This window comes from Schistocerca cancellata, chromosome 10 (genome assembly GCF_023864275.1).
Source record: "Schistocerca cancellata isolate TAMUIC-IGC-003103 chromosome 10, iqSchCanc2.1, whole genome shotgun sequence".
In the NCBI taxonomy this organism is placed as follows: Eukaryota; Metazoa; Arthropoda; class Insecta; order Orthoptera; family Acrididae; genus Schistocerca; species Schistocerca cancellata.
Window position 1 is genome coordinate 189,509,449 of NC_064635.1, and position 12,378 is coordinate 189,521,826.

At 45.4% G+C, this 12,378-nt stretch overlaps 1 non-coding gene across 1 annotated transcript; it reads left to right on the top strand.

The window, feature by feature from the left end:
- The first annotated feature begins 5,870 nt into the window (after window positions 1–5,870).
- Window positions 5,871–5,945, top strand: Trnat-ugu (transfer RNA threonine (anticodon UGU)). The gene has a single exon. It is a non-coding gene; the product is annotated as a tRNA-Thr (tRNA).
- The last annotated feature ends 6,433 nt before the right edge of the window (window positions 5,946–12,378 follow it).

A 12,378-nucleotide genomic window follows, 5' to 3' on the forward strand; every position in this document is an offset into this window, starting at 1 on the left:
TGTATTACCGGGTGATCAAAAAGTATAAATTTTGAATAAATCACGGAATAATGTAGATAGAGAGATACAAATTGACACACTTGCTTGGAATGAGATGGGGGTTTTATTAGAACCAAAAAAATACAAAAGTTCAAACAATGTCCGACCGATGACGCTTCATCTGATCAGAATAGCAATAATTAGCATAACAAAGTAAGACAAAGCAAAGATGATGTTTCCAGAAATTCTGGAAACATCCCCCAGGCTGTGACTGAGCCATGTCTCCGCAATATCCTTTCTTTCAGGAGTGCTAGTTCTGCAAGGTTCGCAGGAGAGCTTCTGTAAAGTTTGGAAGGTAGGAGACGAGATACTGGCAGAAGTAAGGCTGTGAGACCGGGCGTGAGTCGTGCTTCGGTAGCTCAGATGGTATTGCCCGCGAAAGGCAAAGGTCCCGAGTTCGAGTCTCGGTCGGGCACGCAGTTTTAATCTGCCAGGAAGTTTCAAAGATGATGTTCTTTACAGGAAATGCTCAAAATGTCCACCATCATTCCTTAACAATAGCTGTAGTCGAGGAATAATGTTGTCAAAAGCACTGTAAAGCATGTTCGGAGTTATGGTGAGGCATTGGCGTCGCATGTTGTCTTTCAGCATCCCTAGAGATGTCGGTCGATCACGATACACATGCGACTTCAGGTAACCCCAAAGCCAATAATCGCACGGACTGAGGTCTGGGAACCTAGGAGGCCAAGCATGACGAAAGTGGCGGCTGAGCCGACGATCATCACAAAACGACGCGCGCAAGAGATCTTTCAGGCGTCTAGCAATATGGGGTGGAGCGCCATCCTGCATAAACACCGTATGTTACAGCAGGTGTTTATCAGCCAGGCTGGGAATGATACGATTCTGTAAAAATATCGGCGTACCTCTCACCCGTCACGGTAGCAGTTACAGAACCATAATCACGCATTTCCTCGAAGAAAAACGACCCGATAACGGTAGATGTGGTAAATCCAACCCATACCGTGACTACCTCGTCGTGCAATTGAGTTTCCACGACAGTTCTAGGATTTTCGGTAGCCCAAATTCTGCAGTTGTGGGCGTTGACAGTCCCTCGGAGCGTGAAATGAGCTTCGTGGGTCCACAACACGTTACTCAACCAATCGTCATCTTCCTCCATCTTTTGAAACGCCCACACCTTGCCCTCCGCTTCACTAAATCGCCAGGTAACAGTTCATGATGCCTATGGCTTTTGTAGGGATAACATCGGAGGGTACGCCTCAGTGCCAACCAAACAGTAGTGTATGGAATGTCGGTGCGACGTGCGACTGCACGAGCGCTGACTTCCCCGTGCATAGACGAACCCACTACAGTCTCCATTTCTTCCTGAACTTTCTCAGCAGCATTACGCCTTGTCCTCGGTCGGCCACTACGGGGTCTATCGTCTAAACAACCCGTGGCTTCCAACTTCGAAATCATTCTCGCCACAGCTGCATTTGTCAACGGATATTTACCCGTTAGAATACCCTTCGTATGGCGATAGGATCGTAATGCGGAACTAGCACATTCCCCATTCTGATAATACAGCTTCACTAAAAGCGCCTTTTCAGGTAACGTCAACATGCTGCGACTACTGGCGCATCTGATTCTCTGTCTCATTACAGCTCCTTTTATACACGATTGTCATGCGCAGTCACTGACGTTTTCCTGTCCAGCGCCATCTGTCGGACATTTTGTGAACTTTGTTTTTTTTTTGTTCTAATAAAACCCTATGTCATTCCAAGCATGTGATACTGACTTTTTGGTCACCCGGTATTTCCAGAACCTGTTCTTAAGATTCAGTAACGTACTACTAGGGGAGTTTAAGTAGTAATGCATCGCTGTTTTTTTTCTCATCTTCGTTTCAAAAAATGCGAAATTTGTTGTGGGACATCGTGGAATACTCCCGTTTCAGCCCCTGCAGTTTCATGAAGTTCCAGTGGCGGCCATATACGTAGCCTTCCAAAACGGACGTGGATTCCAGGCAGACATTTCCTGTGTCGGAAAATCAGAGTGTTGTAGATATTCATAGACGCTTGCAGAATGTCTACGGAGACGTGGAACAACAAAAGCACGGTGAGTCGCTGTGCGAGGCGTCAGTCATCATGGCAGCAGGGTGGCGCAAACCTGTGCGGTCTCTCGTGTGCCTCCCACCTGCACACAGCTGTGACATCTGCAGCGTTGCAGTGTGCGGACACTCACGTTTGAGGCCCTCGGCGGATCACAATAGAACACCTCGTTGCTCATTCGGACGTCTCTTTGGGTAGTGGTGCATACTCGTCCACCAGCTGCGGTGCGCAACTGATGGGTTCCACGCTGCGTAACAGAAGACCACCAAGAACACCGAAGGAATATCTGTGCAGAATTACTTGCGCGTCACGATGCTGATCCTTACGGTCATTAACGAGCGAGGTGGCGCAATGTTTAGCACACTGGACTCGCATTCTGGAGGACGACGGTTCACTCTCGCGTCCGGCCATCCTGATTTACAAATGTTGTTGCTGTTGAGACAGCAACCAGCCACAAATTTATTTTCAGTTCCTTTATTCAAAGCGTACCGTTACCGGTTTCGAATCGTTATGATTCATCTTCAGACGGTTTTTATGCTTTCATTACAACTTTTTTTTTTACAGATAAATTGTCCTAAAATATAAATAATACATAATTATAGGCGTTACATATTTTCATTGGATGTGACGTGAAATGTCGGTTTGGAGTGTTTGTTTTCATAACATTCGTCCAACAAATGTGAATACATTCCCACTGCATTGTTCTCGCTGAACACTTTAGATTTGTCACAGAAAAGATTTGTTGCACACACCACATGTTTTGATACAATACAAAGTACTTACAAACTGAGCGGTTCTAGGCTCTACAGTCTGGAACCGCGCGACCGCTACGGTCGCAGGGAAGAATCCTGCCTCGGGCGTGAATGTCTGTGATGTCCTTAGGTTAGTTTAAGTAGTTCTAAGTTCTAGGGGACTCATGACGGCAGAAGTTAAGTCCACTAGTGCTCAGAGCCATTTGAATTTGAAACACATGAGTTGGAAAGATGCTATGATATCTCATAACATCATGAAGATGTCCCATGCTTATAAAAAGTTCATAGGAACCACTACGAATATATTAGAAGAAATTGAAATACACACACACACACACACACACACACACACACACACACACACACACACAAACAAACAGAACGCAGGACTACATCCTTAATGAACAAACCGAGTTAGCTAACACCCCTTTCCTGAAAAAGTCCAAAAATTATTTTCCACTCTCCAAAGCAAATAATTTTCCTACGCCTATCTACAGATCAAATAGCAAATTTATATGTTACTACTTTTCTCATGATGCTAAATGTAAATAAATAGTGTACTGTCTTACCTATACAGTACTCAAAAAAATCAACTTTGTAATTAATGTAACGGTATTCGCCCTGAAGCTGAGAAAATGAATCTGTCTTTACTAGTGTAAAAGGCGTTTCAGTTGCGTAAGTGAATATATGATCTTTTTCCAAATATGGGATACCTTAATGATGTTACGATATATCTTCTTCGTCACTCATATGTACCTTCATGATGTTACGATATATCTTCTTTGTCACTTATATATTTGTAAGCACTTTGAATTGTATCAAAACATGTGGTGTGTGCTAGAAATCTTTTCTGTGGCAAATCTAAAGTGTTCAGCGAGAAAAATTTACGTGTGCAACGATAAGAATGCAGTGGGAATGTATTCACATCTGTTGCACGAATGTAATGAAAACAAACACTGCCGGCCGGAGTGGCCGAGCGGTTCTAGGCGCTTCAGTCTGGAACCACTTGACCACTACGGTCGCAGGTTCGAATCCTGCCTCGGGAATGGATGTGTGTGATGTCCTTAGGTTAGTTAGGTTTAAGTAGTTCTAAGTTCTAGGGGACTGATGACCTTAGAAGTTAAGTCCCATAGTGCTCAGAGCCATTTGAACCATTTTTGAAAACAAACACTCCAAATCGACATAAGTCGCATCCACTGCAAATCTGTAACGCAACCACCTGTGTCGCATGCGTATAATTATGTGTTATTTATATTTTAGGACAATCTGTAGAAAAACGTTCTAATAAAAGTATGAAAACGGTCTTAAGATCAATCATAAAGATTCGAAACATTTAACGGTACCCTTTGAATAAAGGAAATGAAAATAAATTTGTGGCTGGTTGCTGTCCGAACACCATCAACATTTGTCTTCAAATAACAGCCACGGTCTCTAACCATGTCATCATATGACAAAATTGCATCCTGATTCAGGTTTTCCGTGATTTCTCTCAGTCGCTTCAGGCAAATGCCGGGATGGTTCCTTTGAAAAAGCACGACGGACTTCCTTCCCCAGACTTCCCTAATCCGATGAGACCGATGACCTCGCAGTTTGGTCTCTTCCCCAAATCAACCCGACCCCCGAACCCAACCTATACCCCTATGATCTTTGTCGAACATCATCACAGGCGAGGGAACATGGAATCGTGACTTAGAACCGGAAACGAAACGGCAATCCGTGGAGAGGCGCCACACCACCTCTTCTCCGAAGAAAAAGTTCGTCTCCCTTAGACGGTAAAGCCATGGCTACTGCCTTCTGTGATGATGCACTTCCTCATGGTGTAACGATCAACTGTGTAGTACACTGTAAGGAAACTGAAGGAACGACCTGAGCGTGTTCGTCGCCGTAATAATGCAGACGAACTTCTCTATGACAGCGTAGGGCCTCGCACAAGTCTGCACTCCAGAGAGGGACTCACAGAAGTTCCTTGGAAGTTCCTTTTTCATCCGTCCTACAGTCCTAATCTCGTCGCTTCCGTCCTCGATCTCTTTTGCCTAATGAAGAATGCACTGTACAGTAAACAGTACGTGCGTAATGCGGGGGTTATTAACGCAGCAAGTCGTTGCCTTCGACCTCGACCAGTAGAGTGGTACCATGCGGTCATATAGGCCCCTCCAGTAAGGTGGCGTAATACCGTCGCATTGAACGGAGATTATGTTGAAAAATAGGGTTCTGTAGCCAAAATCCTGAAGAAAATCAGCCTGCTTCCGGAAAGAAATTGCATTACTTATTGAACGTTGCTCGTATAGTTACAGTGTATTTGCGGCTGAATTATATGCGTTCTTGCAGGTGCTGGAGTAGATACATTGTAATCATGCTACAGAATTCCGTATCTGCACCGAATTCCTTCAGGCTCTCTATACTCATGCTCATAAATTAAGGATAATTCCAGAATGTGGTGCCACGCAACGTGGCACTACACAAAACTGGAGCTAATAGCGTAGGCAAATAGGGAACATTTATATATGACGGTAGTATCTGTTCCCGAAAGAACAGTTACCGTGGATGACCGTGCAGCTTTGCTAGAAATGAAATGATAATTAAATGGACACCCTAGCTGCAAACAGGCGTTGATGTACTTCATTGGGGACATGTTGAAAATGTGTGCCCCGAGCGGGACTCGAACCCGCGATCTCCTAATCATGAAGTACATGAAGTACATCAAGGCCTGTTTGCAGCTAGGGTGTCCATTTAATTATCATTTCATTTTTAGCAAAGATGCATGGTCATCCACGGTAACTGTTCTTTCGGGAACAGATACTACCGTCATATATAGTTAAAATATGGCTTCCCGGCCATTGACCTTCTTGTGCGAACGCACACGCAATGCCCGAACTCGTACGGAACTTGGTAGATTAATCTGCCACGAGTAATGAGTATGATGGGCAAACATCTATTAGGCGCACTACGAATGTAGTGGTGTGGACATGTTGGGAATGTGGATCTCACGGGGAGCGTGCAAGGGATAAGTCCCTGCAGACGCACAATCGTCTGTGCCCGCGGTGGCTCAGATGGATAGAGCGTCTACCATGTAAGCAGGAGATCCCGGGTTCGAGTCCCGGTCGGGGCACACATTTTCAACATCTCCCCAATGAAGTACATCAACGACTACTTGCAGCTAGGGTGTCCATTTAATTATCATTTCAAATAGGGAACACACACGACACAAATCTGTAAGTCCACCGTATTGGTGATAAGTTGAGTAAACCGTCCAGAAACACATGTGCTACAAAACTCCACTGTTTCCTGCGCATGTACACCGGCATCTATTGGGATACGACCACCATGCACACGTACACAGGCCGCACAACGGGTTGGTATACTCTGGGTCAGGTGGTCGAGCAGCTGCTGAGGTATAGCCTTCCATTCTTGCACCAGTGCCTGTCGAAGCTCCTGAAGTAGCAGACCGGAGTGGCCGTGTCGCTCTAGGCGCTACAGTCTGGAACCGCGTGACCGATACGGTCGCAGGTTTGAATCCTGCTTCGGGCATGGCTGTGTGTGATGTCCTTAGGTTAGTTATGTTTAAATATTTCTAAGTTCTAGGGGACTGATGACCACAGCAGTTAAGTCCCATAGTGCTCAGAGCCATTTGAAGTGTTGTAGGGGTTTGAAGACGTGCAGCGATACGTCGACCGAGAGCATCCCAGACGTGCTCGATGGGGTACAGGTCTGGAGAACAGGCAGGCCACCATTCGCCTGATATCTTCTGTTTCAAGGTACACCTTTACGATGGCAGCTCGGTGGGGTCGTGCGATATCATCCATCAGGAGGAAGGTGGGATGCACTGCAACCCTGACAGGGCGGAAATACTGGTGCAAAATGGTGTCCCAATACAGTTCTTTTCTCAAAGACATGCAGGGGGTGTACGTGCCCCAATCATAATCCCACCCCACACCATCAAACCACGACCACCATACAGATCCCTTTCAAGGACATTAATGGGTTGGTATCTGGTTCCTGGTTCACGCCAGATGTAAACCCGGCGAGAATCACTGTTCAGACTATACCTGGACTCGTCTGTGAACGTAACCCGGGACCACTGATCAAATTACCATGTACTGTGTTCTTGACACCAGGCTTTAGGTGCTCTCCTGTGACCAGGGGTCAGTGGAATGCACCTTACAGGTGTCTGGGCGAATGAACGATGTCTGTTCAATCGTCTGTAGACTGTGTGTCTGGAGACAACTGTTCCAGTGGCTGCGGTAAGTTCCCGTCTGCGGGCACTGATGGTGAGATATCGGCCTTCTTGTGGTGTTTTACACTGTGGACGTCCCGTACAGCAGCTCCTGGACAGGTTTCCTGTCTGCTGGAATCGTTGCTATAATCTTGAGATCACACTTTGTGGCACACAGAGGGCCCGTGCTACGGCCTGCTATGTTTGACCAGCCTCCAGTCGCCCTAGTATTCTACCTCCCATAACGTCATGAAAATGTGTTCTTTGGGCCATTTTCAACACACACACTCACCATTAGGACGTCTGAAAACGTCTGCACACTTACTCGCTGCACTGTACTCTGACACGCACCGACACACATCTGTGTATGTGGACTGCTGACAGCGCCCCAGTGCGACGACCGCAGGTAAAATGCACCGCATGGTCATACCCCGAGGTGATTTAAACCCGCAAACAACCCACCAGAGCGTTTTTTCATCATGTATCAGCATTAATTTATGAGTACATTTACATAGCAGAAAAATATATTCGGTCGATTCATGATACCCTTTTCCACTTACAGAGGCAAAGCAGGGAGGTGTCATTCTGCCGTGACCCACGGTACGTGGGAATGCGTGGTTACGAAGCAGCAGACGAAGCTACTAATAATGGAAAATGCGGTTTCCGAATGCGCTGTCCCTCGCTATTGAGGCAGAGGATCATGCGTCTGTGCAAGGAAGAGCAATGACAAGCTGAGGTAGGTGACACAATAGACGCATCCCTAGAGTTCCTCACTCCATTCTCTGCGGTGGGAATAAATACTCTGAATGTTCCTCCGGATAGCGCGCTGTCCTCAGACGCATGGGTTCCCCCATAGACCCTCCCCTTACCCCCCCTCCCCCCCTCCCCCCTGACACCCTCACCAGTGCGAGGATTAACTAGTCTGCCCAGCTTGTGCTGTGCACATATTGTATATCACATTCTAACGGAATGCGATTTATAGTAAATATAAGGGCAGCTTCCGGCTTACCCAACTCAGGTGACGACAAATCAAATGTGCTTCGTGTTTTAAGACTTTCAGTGATTCCCGACGTTCTAAATAATTTCTTTGGTACGAGATTTCCAGGGTTATTTCCTCATTTTACACTGACGTTGTAAGTGGGCTGCTTCTGTGTTGGCAGCGCTGTGTAGCGCTCTGCATTGGATCTCTGCGCGTTCTTTGAGAGACTCTGTGGCTGGTTTGACTCGTCGGAAGTTAAGCGCCAGTAGCGTTGGGCAGTTGGAAGTTAGTCGCTAGCAGTGATGGCAGTACTGTTGGGAGGTGAACAGCCAGCAGTGATGGATGGTAAATGTGAGAAGGTAGCACTGCTGGAGGGTAGAGGTACGAAGTGTTAGCGAAGGCTAACGATCTGGAATTATCCGACCTAGAGACTGAAAATTGTTCATGATTAATTTGTATTGGATGTCAATGACGATTTATATTCGTGTTTGAACTGGATGTCACATTATTAAGGTAAAAAATACATTATTTTGTTTGCAACAAAATCTTCCCTCTGCTAACCACAAGCCTATTAGTAGTTAGTGGCTTTAGTAGTTAGAATCTTTTATTTAGCAGGCAGTATTGACGCTAGCTGTATTGCAGTAGTTCGCGTAATGAAGATTTTTGTGAGGTGCTTAATGAAATGTATAGGTTATTGTCAGGATTGCTTCTTATTCAGCGCCATTCTTTTGTATTAATTATTTGATCTCAGATTGTAATTTTTTTTTTTGAGCAGTCAGATTGCGTTGCGCTAGAATATTGTGGGTCGATGTGGACACGATAAGAAAAAGAAAAGAGAAAGTAGCCTCAGTACGTTCAGTTTTACTCAGCTGTTTCAGAATCAAATAACGCAAAAGTGTCATCTTCTCAGTCATTCAGCAATTTAAGTACAGACTCACACATTTAAATAACGAAGTTTCAAGGTGACAGAAGTCATGGGATACCTCGTAATATCGTGTCGGACTTCCTCATCTGGATTACGTCACATAAATTTTCAGTGGGTGGCGGGATCATTCGCTCGAATTTTCCAAAATATCCTTCAAGCCAATCGTGAACAATTGTCGCTTGGCGACATGGCGCATTGTCCGCCTTAAAACTTCCATCCTTGTTTGGGTACATGAAGTCTACGAATGGCCGCAAATGGTCTCCTAGTAGCGGAACGTAACCATTTCCGATCAATGATCGGTGCGGCTCAGCTGGACCAGAGGACTAATTCCATTTTCGATCCACCACCGGCTTGCACAGTGCCTTACTGACAATTTGGGTCCATGGACTCTTGAGCCCAGGAACACATTCAGTCCTTACCATCAGCTGTTACCAACTGAAATCGGGGCTTCTCTGACCAAGTCCCGGCTTTGCCTCCTGATGCCAACTTAGAGCCACGTGATTGATAGGCAGCGGCTCCAAAGACGAAACGACGGATAGACTCGGGGTGCGATGTGCTGACCCTATGTCCCTCCACACCGCATAAATGATGAATGACTGAGGATGACAAGGCGATCGGTCGATTATCGTGAGGTCTTCAAGGCTTGCCGGCCGCTGTGGCCGAGCGGACCCAGGCGCTTTAGTCCGGAACCTCGCCGCTGCTACGGTCGCAGGTTCGAATCCTGCCTCGGGCACGGATGTATGTGATCTCCTTAGGTTACTTAGGTTTAAGTAGTTCTAAGTCTAGGGGACTGATGACCTCAGATGCGAAGTCCCATAGTGCTTTGAGCCATTTTTTGAACTAGCTCCATTGATTTGATTTAAATCGGCTGAAATCCACGTACGAAAATCCAGGGCTCAAAGCCTAAGCAAGGAATTGAGGACGAGGAGTTGTTCTGCAAGTTTCACTTCTTTCATAAAAAAATTTTTTTACATCAATAAAAGTAGGCTGAAGGCCCCACATTAAGCAAGAACAGTGTTACAGCTTAAGCCCAAAACAAAGATTTTCAATGTTAATTCTAAATAGGCTGAAACCCGGCTGAAGGCCACATATCAGCCAAACAATTTAATGGCTAAAAGCCTAGGAAGAAGGGCTTTCAATTTGACACCCTGAGGGCCTTACCTTTAAAACATTTCATGCAAATTCTGCTGAAGGCCTCATCCTCCCAAAAGAAATAACAATGGCAAGAGAAACATGCTAAATTTTCAGTTTAAGAGGGTTTAAATCTCGGCTGAAGGCCACACACCACGGAGGAAACAATTTCACGACTTAAGGCCTAAAAAAAAAAAAAAATAGAATTTTAATATGTTAAAACTCGGCTGTTGGAAACACACAATACTTAAGACTAAAAGGAAATCACTATATAAAACACAAGGAGCGGCGCTCAGAAGGTTCCAAGGATCGGCCTGGGAAGGTAACACTAACGCATGTTTAGGTGAGACAGGCAGCCAGACCGACCACTCCACTCGACGAACAAAACGACAACAAGACGTCAATAGTACGACGTTCCGGATTCTGGTGCCCATTCCAGCCAAGTTATAATAAACGCCAAAAAGTACCAACACACCTCAACTATCGAACTGCGGGCCGTGCTGGACAGCAACAACACGACGAGGAAAATACACTGCCAAAAACTACGTCAACAACCAGGGCAGGTAACCGCAACGTTAACGGCCACAAGGCAGAAGATACCGCTGTTGAACTTCACTAATGAAGGAGTGAATTAAATTAAGCTAAACCAGATCCAAGAAAATTAAAACTGTGTGCCGGACCGAGACTCGAACTCGGGACCTTTGCCTTTCGCGGGCAGGTGCTCTACCAACTGAGCTACCAAAGCACGACTCACGCCCCGTCCTCACAGCTTTACTTCAGCCAGTACCTCGTCTCCTACCCTCCAAACTTTACAGAAGCTCTCCTGCGAACCGTGCAGGACTAGCACTCCTGAAAGAAAGGACATTGTGGAGACATGGCTTAGCTACAGCCTTGGGGGATGTTTCCAAAATGAGATTTTCACTCTGTAGCGGAGTGTGAGCTGATATATCAGCGCGCAGTCCGCTGCAGAGTGAAAATATCGTTCTGCACATATCCAAGAAAACGGCTGCAATTATATCTGACTTCAATTCACACACGTTGTTGCTCGCGGGAATCTCGGAGAAAGCAACAACCAGGGTCAAACGAAGAGAAGTGATACCAGTTGAGGCTTGATAGTAGGCTATGTGAGCGCTTAACTTTAGAATCCAAGATCGGTGGGCGGCGAACTTCGTAACCCTCGCAAGAAGCGCCTCACGACTCCAGCCGCGCGTGCACGCAGCCAGCGGCTCCGGCCAACACCGACTCAAAGGAAGGCCTGGCCGCTTGTTGGTGACGTCACGTCAGCTAGGCACGGCGAACGCCAGGTCTGGTGCAGGCAGAAACGCCTGGGCCTGCTTGTCGCTATAACTCTCTTATTTTTGGACAAAATGTTTGGTATTGTTTTGGATTCTGCAGTTTTATTTAGATGAAAGATTTTCTTACTATCGTAAGGCTACAAATGCAGATCATATCTCTGTATTATTGAATCCTGTCGAAACAAACGTAGATCAATATGAGAAGACGCTTTTCCCCATTGCAAGCTCCGGAAATTTTACATTCAAGTAACTATATTTACTTGATCCATTTTGTTATCGAAACTTACCCCAACCTCCTTACAATGAAATCGTTTCTTTTATTTATTTATTTATTTTCGTTTGACATCGTCACTGGAAATGTGAACTAATTTACATGTGTAAATGTCCAACTGTTGCCAGTCATTAGATTACAGTCGTTTTCAACGAAAGGAATTCTAAACAGGAAACAAAATAGCTTCATACATAGAAAATACTGCTGAGCTTAAACTTTTTTAAACATGCGCATTAGAAAAGATAAATATTCCCCTCTTGCAACTGAAAGGAGAAACTTTATAAGATAAAAAATTTTATTTCATAAAACAAGTATCTCTCTTTCGCCTATTCTTCTGTCCCCCACCCCTTCCCCCAACGTGTACAATCGCAAGATATTTCATTAACATTCAGTGCTCCTCACCCCATAGTCAACCAAGATACCCAAAGAAGAGCACCAATATGTTCACAGTTTCTTGTAAAAGCAACCCAGTACAAACGTAACTTCCTCAGGTTTACCATGAAGTTGTTTTTGTATGTCAATACTTAAAACAGGTGGAGATTCAAGTTGAGGAGTACACTATTTGTTAAGAAGTGTAATGAATTGTACAATTAATTCAAATGGTTCAAATGGCTCTGAGCACTATGGGACTCAACTGCTGAGGTCATTAGTCCCCTAGAACTTAGAACTAGTTAAACCTAACTAACCTAAGGACATCACACACATCCATGCCCGAGGCAGGATTCGAA